This window comes from Choloepus didactylus, chromosome 10 (genome assembly GCF_015220235.1).
Source record: "Choloepus didactylus isolate mChoDid1 chromosome 10, mChoDid1.pri, whole genome shotgun sequence".
NCBI lineage: Eukaryota > Metazoa > Chordata > Mammalia > Pilosa > Megalonychidae > Choloepus > Choloepus didactylus.
The window spans coordinates 106,325,875-106,345,432 of NC_051316.1; the positions used below are offsets into that span (position 1 = coordinate 106,325,875).

The 19,558-nt window shown below is 43.2% G+C and overlaps 1 protein-coding gene across 3 annotated transcripts in view; it reads left to right on the forward strand.

Moving 5' to 3' along the window:
* The window catches only part of ASTN2 (astrotactin 2), a 926,574-nt gene that overhangs the window by 651,780 nt on the left and 255,236 nt on the right, over positions 1 to 19,558 (forward strand). The gene's annotated exons all lie outside the window — the stretch shown is intronic.

Consider the following 19,558-nt stretch of genomic DNA (forward strand, 5'->3'; position numbering starts at 1 on the left):
CTTCTTGACACCTTTTTCTCTCCAGGCCCAAGAAGGGCCCCGGTTCCTTGGAGGATACCACCACATTTCTAGAGGGACGGTTTAAAGTCTCTTCCACTGAGAAGCTTTTACCCTTGGGGTTGGGGAGGTGGTCACCAGATCTTACTTCCCTCTGATTCTCCTCTATTATCAGAATTGCTGTCTCCCAGAGCAGGGGCAGGGGCCAGTCGCTGCCACTCACCTTGGGAAGGTCATTTCCCTCCTACCGCAGTTTTCTCTTCCTATGGAATGGACTTTCCTGTCTACTTCCCACATTAAAGGGAAGCAGTTTCTTTAACAGCATTTTGAGAAAGTTAGAACTATTCCACATATGTCTTTTTGCATTTTTAATAGGCTCGTATAGTCATACCTCCATTTCACATGTGAGAAAATGAATCTCAGGCATATGAAGTGTCCATAGACACACAGCTAATAAAGAGCAGGGCTGGCACTGGAACCCAAGACTGGCTGGCTGCAAAACCACAGGTTCTTTTCCTCTTTCGATTACACCTCCTATTGCCATTATCACCATTATACTCAGTTAATTTAAAAGGAAAGGCTCTCAGGTGAAGGAAAGGAGGAGGAGCAATGTTAGAGACTTGTTTGCATCTTCATATAGCCCAGCCACCCTGTCTCCAAGAACTAAATCGACAGAGATTGTGGGAGAGAGAGGGGACTTCAAAGGTTCTCAATGGAGCTCACCGCCCCAGTTTCATGGTCGGGAAGGCTGAAGCCCAAAGGGGAGCAGGAGACTTGCTCAGTCTCACATCCCACCTGGCAGGCCAAGACAGAGCTGTTGGTGGGGAGGGGATGAGGGACAGGGGGTGACTCTCCATCTAGAGCTTTCCGTGCCACGGCACATGCCCGACTGGATGAAGCCCTTGATTGACCTGCCTTCACCATCTCCAGAACCCTTCCCCTTTGCACCCTCAGCCGTGGTCTCACCCCTGCTTGCTGTGTGCAGTTGTGTGGGGTGTGGGGTGGATTATAGGCATAGGGGACATAATTGAGTTGTCTGGAAATAGCTCTGTTTTATGGCTGTGACAATGATGGTCTTTAAGGAAGTGCATTAAATCAATAGAAGTCTCTTTGTGCTACCCTATAAATAACGTGACACATCATTAAGCAGGGCAGTAAGCTTCCGGACTTTGAAGTAATACAATTAGGTTATGTTTATAAACACCCTGCACTCACTATGGCCGTCGAACTAATTTGCTTCATCCCACGTTTGGGGCCTGGGACACCACTGTGATGCCTAATCCTACGCCCATCTCCCGCCTTGAATGCTTCCAGGCTTTTGTTTCACTCCAGGAAATCCTGTTCCTTATCTCATGGATGCATGGAATCTATTAAAAGTAGGACTGGAGGAAGGGCTGGAAAGAAAGCTGAAACAGCTGGGGCCCTTGGTTCAAAACCTGCCTTTGCCACAAAAGTGCTAGGTGAACTTGGTGTGGTAACTTTCCCTCTCGGCAGACATTATTCTTCCTTCCGCCATCCATGCTTGCTCCTATGAAAAGGATGAACAGTAACTTGCAAGATACACTGAGACAACTCAGTCGCTCTGTATGTATTTCTTCCTCCTTATCTCCACCTACCATGCCCACCTAGAGTGTACATCAAGCACTCACTATGGTTTTATTTTTTAGATTTGGGAGTGATGCTAGGGAATGGGGAGGCGAGAGGCTGATAATTAATCCAGTAGAACTGAAAGAACCAGTTGGACTCAGAGACGGTCACTGTCCCTCCTTTCCCCAGTCATCATTGTGTGCCTTTGACACCTGCTACACAAGAATCCATTGGGAACCAGATGTTTTGGTTTCCTGACTGCTAAACTCAAATACCATTCAGTGGGTTGACTTAAACAATGGGAGTTTATTGGCTCACAGTTTTGAGGCTAGGAAAAGTCCAAAATCAAGGCATCAGCAAGGTGATGCTTTCTCCCTGAAGGCTGTGGCATTCTCAGGCTGGCTGCCAGCTGTTCTTGGCCCTCAGCTTTTCTGTCACATGACAGTGCACATGGAAGCATGTTCTCCTTTCTCTTCCGGGTCCTGTTGACTTGCAGCTTACAGCTGCTCCCTGTGGCTTTTTCTCCATGTGTACGAATTTTATTCTGCTTATAAAGGACTCCAGTATTAGGATTAAGACCCATCTTGATTCAGTTGGGCCACACCTTAACTGAAGTAACCTTATCAAAAGGTCTTGTCTGCAATGGGTTCACACCCACAGGAATGGATTAGGTCTAAGAACATGTTTTTCTGGGGTACATAGCTCTAAACCACATCAGGTCAGGATGAATCTGGGTTTGGAGGCTAATAACTGTGGGGCAGAGGAGAGAGAATGCAGTGTTGGAGTGGGACAGACAGGATTTCAAGTCCTGATGCCTCTTCTTACGTACCTGCCATGAAACCTAGGGCAAAGTAACTTTTAAGCCTTAGTTTTTTCATGTCTTAAATGAGGAGTCGTAATTCCCTTGTATGGCTTTGGAGAGGGTGAAATGTGATCATGCAGGTAAAATGGGTAAAATGCCTGGCACATAGTAGGTACATGAAAAACAGTAGCTTAAAATCAAACAAAAATTGTGGACATCATCTGAGGATTCTAGACTTGGCCACGCCCCTCGCACATGTGTGACCTCAGCCCCTTATTTCTCCCTGTGAACCACATACATTCAAAAAGAGGACAGTCCCAGTCCCTGCAAACGTCCTTTCCATTCTGGCAAGGGGTAGAGGGTCCAGGCTCTTTGAAAATCTACATTTAGCCCCAGGCAGTGACTAGGTTTCTCCTGGACCATGTGGGCCAAGGCTGGAAGAGAAGATTGGGGTGAAGAGACCAAATAGGGCATGGATAGCAACCATAGATAGTTGTACAACCTTTATAGTTTACAAATGTTCTTCCTTTGATCCTCCCATCGACTCTACGAATCAAAGAAGGAAGAGTCTTCATGCCTCATTTTATGGAAGGGAAACCAGAAGCCCAGAAAAGGGAATGGACTTGTTGGGACCACACAGTTCATGAGTGAAGGAGATGGTGTTCAAATCCCAACCTGTGCCCAGACGCTTCCGCCACCTGAGATCTGGGGTACCCAGACATCAGAAACAAATGTCCCAGCCTTTCTAGGTTTACTCATGATGTGGGTTTGGCTGCTGTCATGATCAGGGGCAGCCGAGGGAAACTACTAGAAAGCCAAGCAAGACAGGGTGAATGAGTCTGAGTGGAATATCCCCTACAAGAGGTTTATTTTATTCATATTCCCCTTAGGGCTTCTAAGTAATGTATTCCACAGGGAAAAAAAGGACTTGTATGTATCAGTCATTCTTTGGTCCACTGAACTCCTGGGTGCTTCCTCTCTGCAGGTGCTGGGGTACAGCAGTGAATAAAATGTGGGCCCTGGCCCTCAGTAGTTCGTTAGCAGCTGGTCTTAGCCTTCCAACATTTCTCATTTTGTCATCGACTTTTTTTTTTAATCCACTGGTAGGCAGCGGGGAAGAGGGAAGGGGCTAGAAAGCAGAAGGAATAGTAGGAAACACAGTTGCCATGATAAGATGGCCCTCAGGTTCATCAGAACGGGCCAGTTCTGATCCGTTGGGAGTGACTGTTGGAGCACTGAATGGAGAATTCCAAGAGGTCATTGGGATCAATGGAAATGAGAGCTGTGATCATTGAGCAATGCCTTCCCTAGATGCAGACAGGAGAGTGCTGGTCCATATCCCACGTATTTTCTTCCCTGCAATAGGAAAAATGCTAGAATAACAGACCCAGTTTCAGAAGCCAATTCTAGAGGGGCACTGGGCATGCCAAAAAGGTCCGGGAAGATCCAGGCAGGGAGGTAAGGTTTTCTTTCACCAAGAGGGGATTCTGGACTCTCCACCGGTCTGGAGGGGCTAGAGCATTGGGAAGGAAAATTAGATGGAACCTGGCAGAAACCAGGGAGAGCTGGGCCTTAGGAGGTAACTAGAATAGTAGAAGTTATTATCCCCAGAAGCTCTAGGCCCAAGCACTTCGTGAAATTTTTACTCTTTTGTCCTGGCTTAGTACTTTTGTGCTCTTGATATTCTTGTATTTTGAGAAGCTACCTTTCTTCCATTTGGGGTTCTACTTCACCCTCTTGACTTGATATCCACACTCTCTCCCTAGCTGTGTCCAAGCCTCTGTGACATATGAGGTTTAGATCATGATTAAGACTCTCCATATCAAGTCATGCTTCCTCTGCTACCTTGGATAAAGACTTCCTCATGTGGAGATAAAGCACAAACTTTACGGTCATATAGACCCTGGTTCAAATTCCCATTCCACCTCTGACCAGCTGCATGATCTCAGACAGTTCCCTCTCTGAGCTCCATGTCCCCATATGCAAAATGCAGGGTCATTATGTGGATTGAATGAGCAAATGGGTGGGTCTGTGGATGGACTGATCTGAACACTGAGCTAAGCACCTAATTATTATCTTGATCCAACTCATTTCCTCGCCTCAGGGCTGCCAGCCACATACACTTGTATTACCATATTCCCTAATGTGTAGGGGTGGGAATGGGAGGGAGCTTATGGCCACTAATTTACTCCCATCCCTTGTCAGAGTTTATCCAGGACTGAGCACATGGGTGGACTGGCCTGGGTTGGGGAGGGGACGCAGTGAATTTAGTTGCAGGGGTGGATCTAGTGGAGGGAGGATTGCTGCGGAGCTGGGCTAAGTTGGTATCACAAGAGCTCTGTGACCCTGCATTTTTTTCATCCTCTGTCATTCTATACCCTGATAGGATAGGGATGGTGCCAAAGAACTTATCAGCCTGACAGGTTTCCTGAATTTTCAGTTGCCTTCTTTTTCATGGAGAAAGTTACTGTGGAAGGAGAAGGGTATGTATATATATGTGAAGGGATTGTTCATTGTGTGTGTGTGTGTGTGTGTGTGTGTGTGTGTGTGTGTAAAGGAGGGAGAGATAGGCAGAAAACAAAGAGGGATAGACAAAGGCAAACCAAAGTCCACAAAGAGAAACGGAGAGACAGAGAAAGTCTAGGGGAGAGCAAATATAAGCAATTAATACACCTTTTCCATGGTCAGAGTCTTGGTGACCTCTCTGGAAGGATGTTCTCCACTGAAGGTTGCACTACTCCTGAGTTTAGATTGGGAAAGTCCATGGTGTAGAGATGACTCCACAGATAAATGCCTGTTGCCATCTTTAAAGGGTGTTTTTTCTCTGTTATAATTTCCCATCACTGTCCAAGGGAATGAATTTCCATTTGAATTTGAATGTACTTTTGAATGTCAGCTGAAATATTTCTAGATTACTTTTTTTTTTTTTTTTTTTTTTTTTTTTTTTTGCAATCGCTGGATCGAATGGTAGCTCTATATCTAGTTTTCTAAGGAACTGCCAGACTGACTTCCAGAGTGGCTGAACCATTATACAGTCCCACCAACAATGAATAAGAGTTCCAATTTCTCCACATCCCCTCCAGCATTTGTAGTTTCCTGTTTGTTTAATGGCAGCCATTCTAACCGGTGTTAGATGGTATCTCATTGTGGTCTTAATTTGCATCTCTCTAATAGCTAGTGAAGCTGAACATTTTTTCATGTGTTTCTTGGTCATTTGTATTTCCTCTTCAGAGAACTGTCTTTTCATATCTTTTGCCCATTTTATAATTGGGCTGTCTGTACTATTGTCATTGAGTTGTAGGATTTCTTTGTATATGCAAGATATCAGTCTTTTGTCAGATACATGGTTTCCAAAAATTTTTTCCCATTGAGTTGGCTGCCTCTTTACCTTTTTGAGAAATTCCTTTGAGGTGCAGAAACTTCTAAGCTTGAGGAGTTCCCATTTATCTATTTTCTCTTTTGTTGCTTGTGCTTTGGGTGTAAAGTCTAGGAAGTGGCCTCCTAATACAAGGTCTTGAAGATGTTTTCCTACATTATCTTCTAGGAGTTTTATGGTACTTTCTTTTATATTGAGATCTTTGGTCCATTTTGAGTTAATTTTTGTGTAGGGGGTGAGGTAGGGGTCCTCTTTCATTCTTTTGGATATGGATATCCAACTCTCCCAGCCCCATTTGTTGAAAAGACCATTATGGCTCAGTTCGGTGACTTTGGGGGCCTTATCAAAGATCAGTCGGCCATAGATCTGAGGGTCTATCTCTGAATTCTCAATTCGATTCCATTGATCTATATGTCTATCTTTGTGCCAGTACCATGCTGTCTTGGCAACTGTGGCTTTATAATAAGCTTCAAAGTCAGGGAGTGTAAGTCCTCCCACTTCGTTTTTCTTTTTTAGAGTGTCTTTAGCAATTCGAGGCATCTTCCCTTTCCAAATAAATTTGATAACTAGCTTTTCCAAGTCTGCAAAGTAGGTTGTTGGAATTTTGATTGGGATTGCATTGAATCTGTAGATGAGTTTGGGTAGAATTGACATCTTAATGACATTTAGCCTTCCTATCCATGAACATGGAATATTTTTCCATCTTTTAAGGTCCCCTTCTATTTCTTTTAGTAGAGTTATGTAGTTTTCTTTGTATAGGTCTTTTACATCTTTGGTTAAGTTGATTCCTAGGTACTTGATTTTTTTAGTTGCTATTGAAAATGGTATCTTTTTCTTGAGTGTCTCTTCAGTTTGTTCATTTCTAGCATATAGAAACATTACTGACTTATGTGCATTAATCTTGTATCCCGCTACTTTGCTAAATTTGTTTATTAGCTCTAGTAGGTGTATCGTTGATTTCTCAGGGTTTTCTAGATATAAGATCATATCATCTGCAAACAATGACAGTTTTACTTCTTCTTTTCCAATTTGGACGCCTTTTATTTCTTTGTCTTGCCGGATTGCCCTGGCTAGCACTTCCAGCACAATGTTGAATAACAGTGGTGACAGCGGGCATCCTTGTCTTGTTCCTGATCTTAGAGGGAAGGCTTTCAGTCTCTCACCATTGAGTACTATGCTGGCTGTGGGTTTTTCATATATGCTCTTTATCATGTTGAGGAAGTTTCCTTCAATTCCTACCTTTTGAAGTGTTTTTATCAAAAAGGGATGTTGGATTTTGTCAAATGCTTTTTCAGCATCTATTGAGATGATCAATTGATTTTTCCCTTTCGAGTTTTTAATGTGTTGTAATACATTGATTGTTTTTCTGATGTTGAACCATCCTTGCATGCCTGGAATGAACCCCACTTGGTCATGGTGTATGATTTTTTTAATGTGTCTTTGGATTCGATTTGCAAGTATTTTGTTGAGGATTTTTGCATCTATATTCATTAGGGAGATTGGCCGGTAGTTTTCCTTTTTCGTAGCATCTTTGCCTGGTTTTGGTATTAGATTGATGTTAGCTTCATAAAATGAGTTAGGTAGTGTTCCATTTTTTTCAATGTTTTGAAAGAGTTTGAGTAAGATTGGTGTCAGTTCTTTCTGGAAAGTTTGGTAGAATTCCCCTGTGAAGCCATCTGGCCCTGGGCATTTATTTGTGGGAAGATTTTTGATGACTGATTGGATCTCTTTGCTTGTGATGGGTTGGTTGAGGTCTTCTATTTCTTCTCTGGTCAGTCTAGGTTGTTCATATGTTTCCAGGAAATTGTCCATTTCTTCTACATTATCCAGTTTGTTGCCATACAGTTGTTCATAATATCCTCTTATAATTTTTTTAATTTCTTCAGGATCTGCAGTTATGTCACCTTTTTCATTCATTATTTTGTTTATATGGGTCTTCTCTCTTTTTGATTTTGTCAGTCTAGCTAGGGGCTTGTCAATCTTGTTGATCTTCTCAAAGAACCAACTTTTGGTGATATTTATCCTTTCTATTGTTTTTTTGTTCTCTATGTCATTTATTTCTGCTTTAATCCTTGTTATTTCTTTTCTTGTACTTGGTTTAGGATTGGTTTGCTGTTCATTTTCTAGCTTCTTCAGTTGATCCATTAGTTCTTTGATTTTGGCTCTTTCTTCCTTTTTAATATATGCGTTTAGTGCTATAAATTTCCCCCTTAGCACTGCTTTTGCTGCATCCCATAGGTTTTGGTATGTTGTGTTCTCATTTTCATTCGTCTCTATATATTTAGCAATTTCTCTTGCTATTTCTTCTTTAACCCACTGATTGTTTAGGAGTGTGTTGTTTAACCTCCAGGTATTTGTGAATTTTCTAAGTCTCTGATGGTTATTGACTTCTAATTGTATTCCATTGTGGTCAGAGAATGTGCTTTGAATAATTTCAATCTTTTTAAATTTATTGAGGCTTGTTTTATGTCCCAGCATATGATCTATTCTGGAGAAAGTTCCGTGAGCACTAGAAAAGTATGTGTATCCTGGTGATTTGGGATGTAATGTCCTGTAGATGTCTGTTAAATCTAATTCATTTATCAGATTGTTTAGGTTTTCAATTTCCTTATTGGTCTTCTGTCTGGTTGATCTATCTATAGGAGAGAGTGATGTGTTGAAGTCTCCCACAATTATTGTGGAAACATCAATTGCTTCCTTTAGTTTTGCCAATGTTTCTCTCATGTATTTTGTGGCACCTTGATTGGGTGCATAGACATTTACGATTGTTATTTCTTCTTGCTGAATTGCCCCTTTTATTAGTATGTAGTGGCCTTCTTTGTCTCTCAAAACATCCCTGCATTTGAAGTCTATTTTATCTGAGATTAATATTGCTACACCTGCTTTCTTTTGGCTGTAGCTTGCATGAAATATTTTTTTCCATCCTTTCACTTTCAATTTCTTTGTGTCCCTGTGTCTAAGATGAGTCTCTTGTATGCAACATATTGATGGTTCATTTTTTTTGATCCATTCTGCGAATCTATATCTTTTAATTGGGGAGTTTAATCCATTTACATTCAACGTTAAAACCGTGAAGGCATTTCTTGAATCGGCCATCTTATCCTTTGGATTATGTTTGCCATATTTTTCCCTCTCTCTATTAATATCCTTTATTGTACCCATACCGAATCTCTTTAGTACTGAACCTTTCTCCAAGTCTCTCTGTCCTGTCTTTGTTTCTCTGTCTGTAGGGCTCCCTTTAGTATCTCCTGTAGGGCAGGTCTCTTATTAGCAAATTCTCTCAGCATTTCTTTGTCTGTGAAAAATTTAAGCTCTCCCTCAAATTTGAAGGAGAGCTTTGCTGGATAAAGTATTCTTGGCTGGAAATTCCTCTCTCTCAGAATTTTAAATATATCGTGCCATTGCCTTCTCGCCTCCATGGTGGCTGCTGAGTAGTCACTACTTAGTCTTATGCTGTTTCCTTTGTATGTGGTGAATTGCTTTTCTCTTGCTGCTTTCAGAACTTGCTCCTTCTCTTCTATGTTTGACAGTGTGATCAGTATATGTCTCGGAGTGGGTTTTTTTGGATTTATTCTATTTGGAGTTCGCTGAGCATTTATGATTTGTGTATTTATGTTGTTTAGAAGATTTGGGAAGTTTTCCCCAACAATTTCTTTGAATACTCTTCCTAGACCTTTACCCTTTTCTTCCCCTTCTGGGACACCAATGAGTCTTATATTCGGACGTTTCATATTATCTATCATATCCCTGAGGTCCATTTCGAGTTTTTCAATTTTTTTCCCCATTCTTTCTTTTATGCTTTCATTTTCCATTCTGTCATCTTCCAGGTCACTGATTCGTTGTTCAACTTCCTCTAGTCTTGTACTATGAGTGTCCAGAATCTTTTTAATTTGGTCAACAGTTTCTTTAATTTCCATAAGATCATCCATTTTTTTATTTAGTCTTGCAATGTCTTCTTTATGCTCTTCTAGGGTCTTCTTGATTTCCTTCATATCCCGTACTAGGGTCTCATTGTTCATCTTTAGTTCTTTGAGTAGCTGCTCTAGGTGTGTCTCTTCTGGTCTTTTGATTTGGGTGCTTGGGCTTGGGTTATCCATATCGTCTGGTTTTTTCATATGCTTTATAATTTTCTGTTGTTTTTGGCCTCGTGGCATTTGCTGTCCTTGATAGGGGTCTTTTAGGGTTTGTAGACCAGTTGTAGTCCTTATCTCTAATTTATCAGATCTACAGCTTCGTGGAGTACACTTTCTCTAACTAACCAGCAGGTGGCGTCCACGAGCCACCTGTTCTCCACAAGCCAGATCTCCCCTGCTTAGCCTTTTTGGTGAGTGGGGGAGTGAGTCTTGTGGGGCCCAATTGGTGTCCCAAGCTTGCGTGTGTAGTTGGTGTTGCCTGCCCTGTATGTGGGGCGTGTTTCTGGGCAGTCGGGGAGGGGGGGTGGCCCTAACAATCAAATCTCCCTGATGATCCTAGAGTTTTAAAGCTACTGCAATAGTCTAATCCTTCAGTTCAGTCCTGCCACAGTTTGTCTCTGCCACTGACCCACAAGTCTTTGGTATTGGCGTATGGCTCCTGAGACTTGCAAGTGGGCCCCTCTTCCAGGCTGTGCACCCCGGGTCCTCTGTTGAGGGATGACTGTGCTATGTCACAGGTGAGTGCCGTCCCCCCAGGGCAGTTCTGGGCTGCTGGGCTGTGTTGGGAGGCTCCCAGTCTGCTCAAATGATGGCTGAATGGGGCTCTGTTAATTCACACTGCTCCCCCTTCCCAGCTCTGGGACATTCAGCTGAGGTTGCAGGGAAGGCTAATGTCCACGCCCAGTTTTGTGGTGTGTGCCTGTTATTTGAAGCACTTCCGTCACACTGGGTTGTCTGGGGCAGCTCTGGGCTATGGGGCTGGCGATGGGCAGGAGTGTTTCCTGTCCACCAGGATGGTGGCTGTGAGCGGACACCCCCCTTTTCTTGGGAAGTTGTGTTGTTTAGTGAATTTTCTCAGCCACTGGATTATTGCCTTTTGTCTCAGAGCTCTCTTAGTTCTGCTCTTGACTTGACGTGCCCAAATTTCAATTCTTTGAAGCTTTCTGTATTGAGCTTCTTAGAGTAATTGTTTTAGAAAAAGCAAAAAGGATTTAAAAAAAAAAAAAAAAAAAAAAAACCGGCCCTCCTCAGAGATCTAATGGGTTATTGAAATGCTAATAGACAAAGCAACCAGGGCCATTAAGGAAAGGTGCCCTGGGCAGAGAGATCAGCCTTGCTTCGGGATTTACATATGCGCCTCAAGGCCTGATCTCCGCCCTTCCCCTTTCTGTGTTCACCAGAACTCCAAAAATCCTCTGCTTTTACTTTGGAGCTTCTCGTGTTGTTTTCCTTCTATGCCCGTCTCCTCTCTGCTGGGCTGGCTGCTCTCAGAGTCTCTGGTGTCTGGCCTCAGTCTATCTATGGTTGGAGTTTGAATCAGTAGAATGAGTTTCCGATGAGAGCAGCCACTGCAATTCTCCCTTCTCCTTCCTGGAGCTGACAGCCCCTCCTCCCCCGGGACTGAGCCTGGCAGGGAGGGGCGCGGGTCCCCTGGCCGCAAAAACTTACAGATTTCGCTGATCTCAGCAGTTCCACGTTTTCATGAGTGTTGTATGAAGTATGCCCAAAGACAGATTGCTCTGTGGTGTCCAGTCCACGCAGTTCCTGGCTTTTTACCTACTTTCCTGGATGGTTTGGCAGATGGTTGCTGAGGACATCAGTGGATCCTTCCCAAATCCGGTGTTTTACTTGTCCTAGAGGATTCCAGCCTAGTTTCTAGATTACTTTTTAAAAGTCAGTTTTGGATATTTGAAAGGCAGCCCAGGGGCTGTGGGTAGGGGAAGGAGAAGAGAAAGATGTAGTCAAATGTCACCTCCTCTGTTGAGAACAGGTATGGCCAAGGGGCTGATGTAAGCTGGAGAATTCAGAGCTTTTAGTCTCCTGAGGGAACTTGCTTTGAAGACAGAGACCAGATATTACAGGGGGCTATCTCAGGAGCTGATACCTGCACTGATAATGTTTTACTTCCCCAGTGATTTAATTACCTGGGGGTGTTTTCCAGTTCCCCTCTCGCTTGACGTTTCCACAGCTTCTGTCAAAATGGACCATTTCCTACTTGAGGCACTTTTGGTGTTTGCTTCCATGGTGCCAGTTTTTCCTCCCCCCTTCTTGGTTGTTTCTTCTCCTTCTGTCTCCTCTGCAGGCTCGTCCTAGTCTGTCAAACCAGGACATTTTGGTGTATCTCAGGGCCTGTGCTCTAGGTCCCTCTTCCTGGACTGCTTCTGTTACCATTCCTGCACTAATTCCCACTTTTTCCCTCCATTTCCAAGCTGTCCTCAGATATTCACTAGCACACTATCTCCCCTGCCTCCTAATACCCCCACTCCTCCCCACAACTTAGTCCTTTTCATGTGTTTCCCATTTCATTGAAAAACTTAATTATCCGTCTAGACTCAGAGCAAGAAAGGTAGAAGCTGTTCTTGATACTGCTCTCTCCCTTGTCCCGCCCTTTACAAACCATCTCAAGTCCTATCCATTTTAGTTCCCAAGTAGCTCTTGAATTTTCCTACTTCTTCCCTTCTCAAACTGCCACCCTAGCGCAAGCCATCATCATGGCTTGCCTGGAGCCAGCATTGGCCTCCTACCTGGTCTCCCCATTCCACTCCTGCCCCTCTCTACTCCAAACTGCACAGGAGCCTTGGGGATGCTTCTAACATGAAGATCCCATCATGCCACTCCTCAACTTAAAGTCATCATCCTCAGAATAATTCCCAAATTCCTCCCCTTGGTCTCAAGGCTCTATCTGACCTAACCTCTCTCAAACCAACTGTGTCAGCCCCATCTCCCCCCATGCTCTCTGCCTTTCAGCTATATTCCTTCTCTCATGTCCTTTTTTGTCTAGATCACTTCAGATCTCAGGTCAAACTTCATGTCCTCAGGAATCCTTTTATGGAAGCTAAGGCTTGGTCAAGATCCCTTGTTACATTTTCTCAAAGAAGGATGTTCCTTTGTTACACAATACTAACCTCAATTTGTAATTTCACATTCATTAGTGGGATTATTTGATTTACATCTGACTCCCTAACTAGACTATAAATCCATGAAGGCAGGCACCATGTTTGCTTGGCTAAACATTGTGGCATAATGCCTAGGCAGTGTCTGGCACATAGATAGTATTCAATAATATTTATTGAAATTAATGGATGAATTAATAAACCTCAGATGGTCATATATACCTTAGTCTTACAGGTAAAATGTTGTCTCTCTGCATTTGTGTTATATTTGGGAAGAAAGGTTCCATAGCTTTCTTGTAGTCTCAAAGGTTTCTGTGATCCCAGAAAGGATAGATAAACACCACTGATATAAAGAAGCGCTTGGCTGAAGATCTGAGAGCCCTGGCTTTGGGTTCAGATACATCTGGCTCCTCTATTCCAACTGTGTGACCCTAAGCCAGTCACCTCTGAACCTTATGCTCTTTATAACACAGGCTAAGATCCCAGCCTGGCCAGTGTTGGCCTAAGCTAGGGTCCCAGCATTGTGGTGGGAGTTCAGAAGAATCTTTTTCCCCTCTGCCTCGCACCTTGGCTCCTGTGCAGCAATTTGTGGGACTGCACTAGCTCTGGGGTCATGTTTTTTCTTGGCGGGAGAAGGGAGACTAGAGGAGGTTAAATGTGAGCTGGACACTGTAGCTTGCAGCATGCCAGAGGAGAGAGCCAGCTTATTTCTCTTCAGAATCTTGCAAAAAGACGATACAGGATGTGGTTCATTAAACACAAATAGGCCCATGAGACTGCCATTTCTACCAGATGAAATTACCAAAAAAAGCATTTGTTCACAGGTTTAGATTAAGTCCATCTGGAATGGAACACCCTCGTCTTTTTCCTGTTGGTGCACACCAAGAATAATAATCCCTTGCATGTGCTCAGTGCAGTGCATCTTACAGAGCACTTTCATGTACATTATTTCATCCCATTTACTCCTCTCAACAAGTCTGTAAGGTAGTCGTTGCTATCTGCATTTCATGCTTGAGGAAACTGAGGCTCGGAGAGGGGAGGTGACTTGTCGAGATTCACCCTAGGGAACTTGGCCAAGCAGGGATTTGAACCTAGGTTGCTTTAATCACCAAGTCAGTGCCTGTCCAACTATACCACAGCAGCCTGAGAGAGCTCTGTTTAGATGCTGGCATCAAATCCAAGGGCAGCATTATTTGCCTATTTGGTTTCTCTTATCCACGGTTGAGGAGAACTGTAGAAAGCTAAGACTCATATTTTAGGCCCTCAGCTTGAAGCAGGGGTGAAAATACTCTCTTTACTCACTAATAATCTCCCCCTCCCCCATGACTTGCTTCCTAACCCATAGCTTAGGGATGGCTTTATGAGGTAAACCAAGCCGTAAAGAATCAGGGCTGGAAGAGGTCTTAGCAAGCATCTAGACAGGCTTGAGGTTTTTTAAATTTTTGTGTTGTTCTTTTTTTTTTTTTTAATGTGCTAGTTTTGTTCAATGGTTACTGTGGAATACTAGGTTGAATAATACTGATTCTGAATTAGGACCAGGCTCCATAGGAAAGGATGCAGTGATTGGTTGGCAATGTCTGTCCTGGGTGTGAAAGTGGGAAACAGTGACTGGTGTGCAAGGTGTTTTCCATTCCCTTTCTGGGCTAGGTATTCCCAATCTACAGATGGGAATGTTGAGGACAGCTTGTGCAATCAATTAGAACCTGCATTTATGAAGCGCAACTTTTAATAACCAGCTAGAAGCATTTTTTTGGTTTTCCTCATCCTGATAACTTAGAGCAAATTCAAAGAGCCCTGGTTGCCAAAGCTCCCCCTGCCCCATCCTTATAAGATGGCAGACTCACTGGTTGGTGGCCTGCCTATTTGCTTATTTCAAGGCACATGCACAAACACACACAAATACATTATCACCTGAAGCACTGGAAACTGTCACCATTGTCCTTCTTCTTAGGGGAAGAAACAAGAGATTGGCATTGTTGTAAACCAGTTATCCTGATTCCATTCTAAACACACTCGTACTGTTCCCATGTCACAGTCACAGTCTTGGGGCATTCAGAGGCTGAGGAAGCAGGATTGTTAGATACTGCCCTTCTCAGCTGTCTTGCACTGAAGAGTGTGGAATTTCCCTGGAGTAGTATAGAATCTCTGTTATCTCTCTGGCTTCAGCTGCTTAGTAATAACAAAATGGTCTGGAGGGAACACAGAGACACAGATTGAAGCTTTTGCTTTATCAGCAGGTCTAACCTACCAGCCCAAGAGAGGCCTCACTGACAGTTCTCTGAGATACCACACTGCAAGGGTCTCTTTCCCCTTCTGTCTCTCATTTCTTTCCTTCCTCCTTTCTCAACCCTCCATCATTCCAGAATGTTATTTTGAGCCCTAATATATGCCAAATCCTATATGAGGTGTTGAGGATGCCAAGGTAAGTCAGATACTGCCCCTGCTTTCAAGGAACTCACAGTCAAATGGGAAAGACTAACAGGTGAACAAACATTTATAATCACTTTGATAAATGCCATGACAGAGGAAAGCATAAGGTGTGTGTGTGTGTGTACGCACACATATCACAGGATGAAGGGGCAGTGCTGAAAGATGGGACCCTAATCCACCTGGGGTAAGCTGGGATCCCCTCACCTTCGCAGGTGCACCTGAGGATTGCCTAGAAGCATCCTATCTAACAATCCCACGCCCTCAGTTCCTGCATCCCCTAACTGTGACTGTGACAGGGAGTCGTGACCTTGAGGAGAAGATGCCTCAGCAAGGCCTTGGGGGTGGGGGAGAGAGTGCGCATTTGCCAACTGGAGAGGTGGAGAGAAAGGGAATTACAACTCAAGAGGCACTGGATGCAAAGCTGGATGTGTAGGAAAGCCTGGCACCTCTGGGGAATGCTGAGTCCTTTAAGACCAGTTAAGAGCAATAGTGCCTGCATCCCCTCAGCAGCTCAGGTGCTCCTAAGGAATTCTGTTGGCTTCTTTGTTAGGCCATTACATGTCTTGAATGGTTTCGTGCTTCACTTACCCGAGTAGTTACAGAACCTGCCATTGCCTCTGTCCATAGCTGAGAACTGTCACAAATAGGGGAGGCTGATTCTCTAAATACTTCAGATTAAGTTAAAACAAAGGGAGGTACCTGGGGAATAGCTGGAAAAACATCTGGATCTTACAGGGTTGTTATGAAGATAATATGAGGTCATGTGATCAATCCATAGCAGGAACTCAAGCCATGTAACACTGTTGCCCTCTCCTACTCACTGGTAAGTTTCGGCAAATAAGGACACATATCAGGCCGTGAGTCATTTCTCCTATTTGAAAGATGTATGACTTAGGGCAAGGCATTTTATTTCCGAGTCTCAATTTCTTTATCATTAAAATGGGTATAATAATGTTTGCCTCATAGTATTGTTCTGAGAATTAAATGAAACAATATGGGTAAAGTGCTTACCACAGCACATGACATATAATAAATGCTCATAAAATTATCATTTATTATTATTATGAGACATAATTATTTTAATGATTATTATTCTTAATACTCGTTTTGCAAACAAAAAGCAGAATGATGCGGCTCCTTCCAGTCTTGAGTAAACACTACAAGCCTTCTCCCTGCCAGGCTTCTTAAAGTAAGCCATGACTGCTTTTCCGTTGTTAATCTGCCTGCTTGCAAATATGAGTCCCTCCTGAACCTTGATTGGGAATGGATTGGGAATAGAAGTCAAAGTTATCAGAAAGCACAGCTGGGAGCCCAGCAGAGGGGCACAGAGGGGTATGTTTGCACAGCTAAATACCAAGCTTATAGTGTCAAGAAGAATGTGGGTTTGTGTGTGGGGAGTGACAGAGAAGGCAACAGTGACTTAAATGTGTTGAGCTCTTACCTACTATGGGAAAATTAATCACATGAGCTCATATGTTTATGACAACCCTGTGAGATCCAGGTTATTATCCCATCTTCCAAATGAGGAAATTCACCTGCTCAAGGTCCCATGGCTAATAAGAGAAAGAGGCGGGATTTTGTCTGAGGACTGACTGACTCCAAAGTCCACAGGCCTTACTGCCTCCCTATAATAACAGATGCCACGATGTGAGAACCCATGTATGCCAGGAGGCAGGCTGGGCACTTCACATACACAATCTCATGCACAACCTTCTAGAATTTATGCCTAGGAAGCTGAGATGGGTGGTTTATGATACATAATCCAAAGGCATACAGCTGGTAAATGATATTCTCTTGCCTTCTTTCTCTTCTATGTTTTCTTGTTCCAGGCCTCTCACCACTTATATTTTGCTAGTACTTTACCACAGTGCACATGCCAAAAAGAGTGTTCTTTCCAGGAGGCACTTCTCTTCCCCCTGCAATGATTAGAAGTCGTTAGTCAGGAAGAATGAGAAGAGAGGCACACAAATCAGCATGAGTCCAGCCTGCATTATGAAAGCCAGGGCCCTCCAGACCTTTGTTTCCTAGAAACACCTTGATTCTGGTCAGGGTGCAGACTCTGAGCTGGGACTTGAGATTGACTTTTGATTCCTTGGGTTGGAACTGCCCCTGGTTGTTCACATCAAACATTCCAGCCCTAGACCGTATGGATGCCACGTTAGGATTGTTGGGGACTGCACCACTTCTGCTCACTTCCATTCCACCGGTACCCAGGGAGTTGGAAGACTGATTTTGGAGATCTTGGCTTAAGAAGTCCATAAGATCTGGGACATAATAATTATTGAAATTTGCAACTGGAAAGATCCTTAATTTAATACATCAAGTAATAAAGATGGGGGAATGGAGTCCCGGGGAGAGGAAGTAATTTGCTCAAAGGGACCTACCTATAAATTAGCAACAGAATTAGAATTTAAACTTGTTTTTCCCTCTGCCTCCCCCATCCAAGGTGTGTTGAGAGGCACTTCAAGAGACTATGAGTCCAAAGTTATCTTTTCCTTTTCTTTTCCTTTTTGGTAACAGCATTCTTGAGATATAATTCATATACCATACAATTAAAGATATTATTTTGACCCTTCTCTCTCAGAGGTGATTTTGCACCAAGACAAAGTTTGGGTTGAGTCCAGAAGGGAACATGACTTAAGATTATTTTATAGCGGAGAAGAGTCAACAAGGAAAAGCAAATCTGAGGGAGCTACTCCTCCTACTTATCAACCCCACCCTATTTTCTATTGAGCTAGAGTTAGTGATTAAGGGAGACAGCTGGTGGGAGGGACAGGAGGTGGCATAATTAGCTCATACTAAATGTCATCCAAAGTGTTCTCATATGTCAACATATGAGCTAAACTGACCTCCTGCCCTGGTTTTATTCAGCAATAATTTTAGTGCCTGGTATGTTTCGGGTACTATCCTAGATGCTATGGATGCAGCAATAAATTAGATATTGTTCTGCCTTTACAGAACTCAGTCTAGATTGGGAGAGAGATGTCTAACCGGGAAATGACATAATACAGTATGTACATGTATAAGAAAGAAACCAGAGGATGGTTTGGACACCTGACACAAACTACATGGTGGGTCAGGAGAGGCAAGCCAGTCCGCAAGAGCCCAATATAGGTGAGTCAGGAGAGGGGAAGTGTTTCAAATCATGAGAAAAGTATGTCCAAAAAGGCACTGAGATGAGAAGAAAAAAAATGTGAAAGGAGCAGAGTGCTAGGAACCAAACTACACTGGACTTGTAGACCATGTTAAGGGATTTGTACTTTACTAGGAGCAATGGAAGGCCATTTTAAGGTTTGGTGTATTTTTATTATTTGTATTTGCATTTTAGAAATTGACTTTAGCTGGTGTGGGAAAGGGCTGAACTTGGAATGGGAAGAAGAGTATGTGGGATGCTAGATTAGAGTCAGGAGAATCAGTTGCCAAGTTGTAGGAGTGTTCCAGGAGAAAAATAATCCAGCGTAAAATCTAGTAGCCTTGAGGCTGAATAATAAATGGGTATAAAAATATTAAGTTTCTAGAATAATCAGAAATTTATGATAGAATGGAGGTGGGGGATGGGGCAAGGGAGATGAAGAGTTGGTGTCAGGGTTTCTGCGTGAGTGGATGCTGGTGTTCCTTTGGTGAAACAAAGGAAGAGCAGCAGCAGGTATGAGGAAGTTGAGTTGAGTTTTGAATATGCCAAGTCAAAGGTTCTTAAGGGATATACAATTGGCGATAAAGAGTGGGCAACTGGATCACCAGTCTGGTGAGCAAAAGGGAGGTAAAACTTGAAAAGTACAGTTTGGGTACTGAGTGATATAGGTAACTGAAGTCATAGAAGAAGATGAGATCTTCAGAATAAACATAAAATTCCCCTTTAACAACTGGTTTCCATTGGGGGGATAGGCCTAGTACGTAGGAAGTTGAGATCTAGTCCTAGTACATATGAAGTAAGCTGGAGTTAATACCCCCATTTTATTGAGGAAGAAAACAGGCATATGTGCCCACAGTCAACGGCACAGCAGGGAAGAACACATTTGGGGATTTTGCTTAATTACCCTTAACACTTAATTACCCTTCTGTGGAGGGTCCAGAGTATATGTGATCATTGGTATACAATATTTTTCCCAACAAATCAATCAGTGCAAATTTTATTCTCTTGACCTTGAAGGTGCTGCTTTGTGACCCAAGGCATAATGGGCAGGTGGGTATAGAGAACCATGGGCTCAGGCTCTGTGACCACCAGTCTGTTTCCAAGAGAAGCCAAGTACATAGTCAGCAGTTGCACTTTAATGGCTTCTAGTATCAAGGAAGGCAGTTTCTTGCATTAGAAGTCCAAAGGCAACTTCTGGCCATCCTA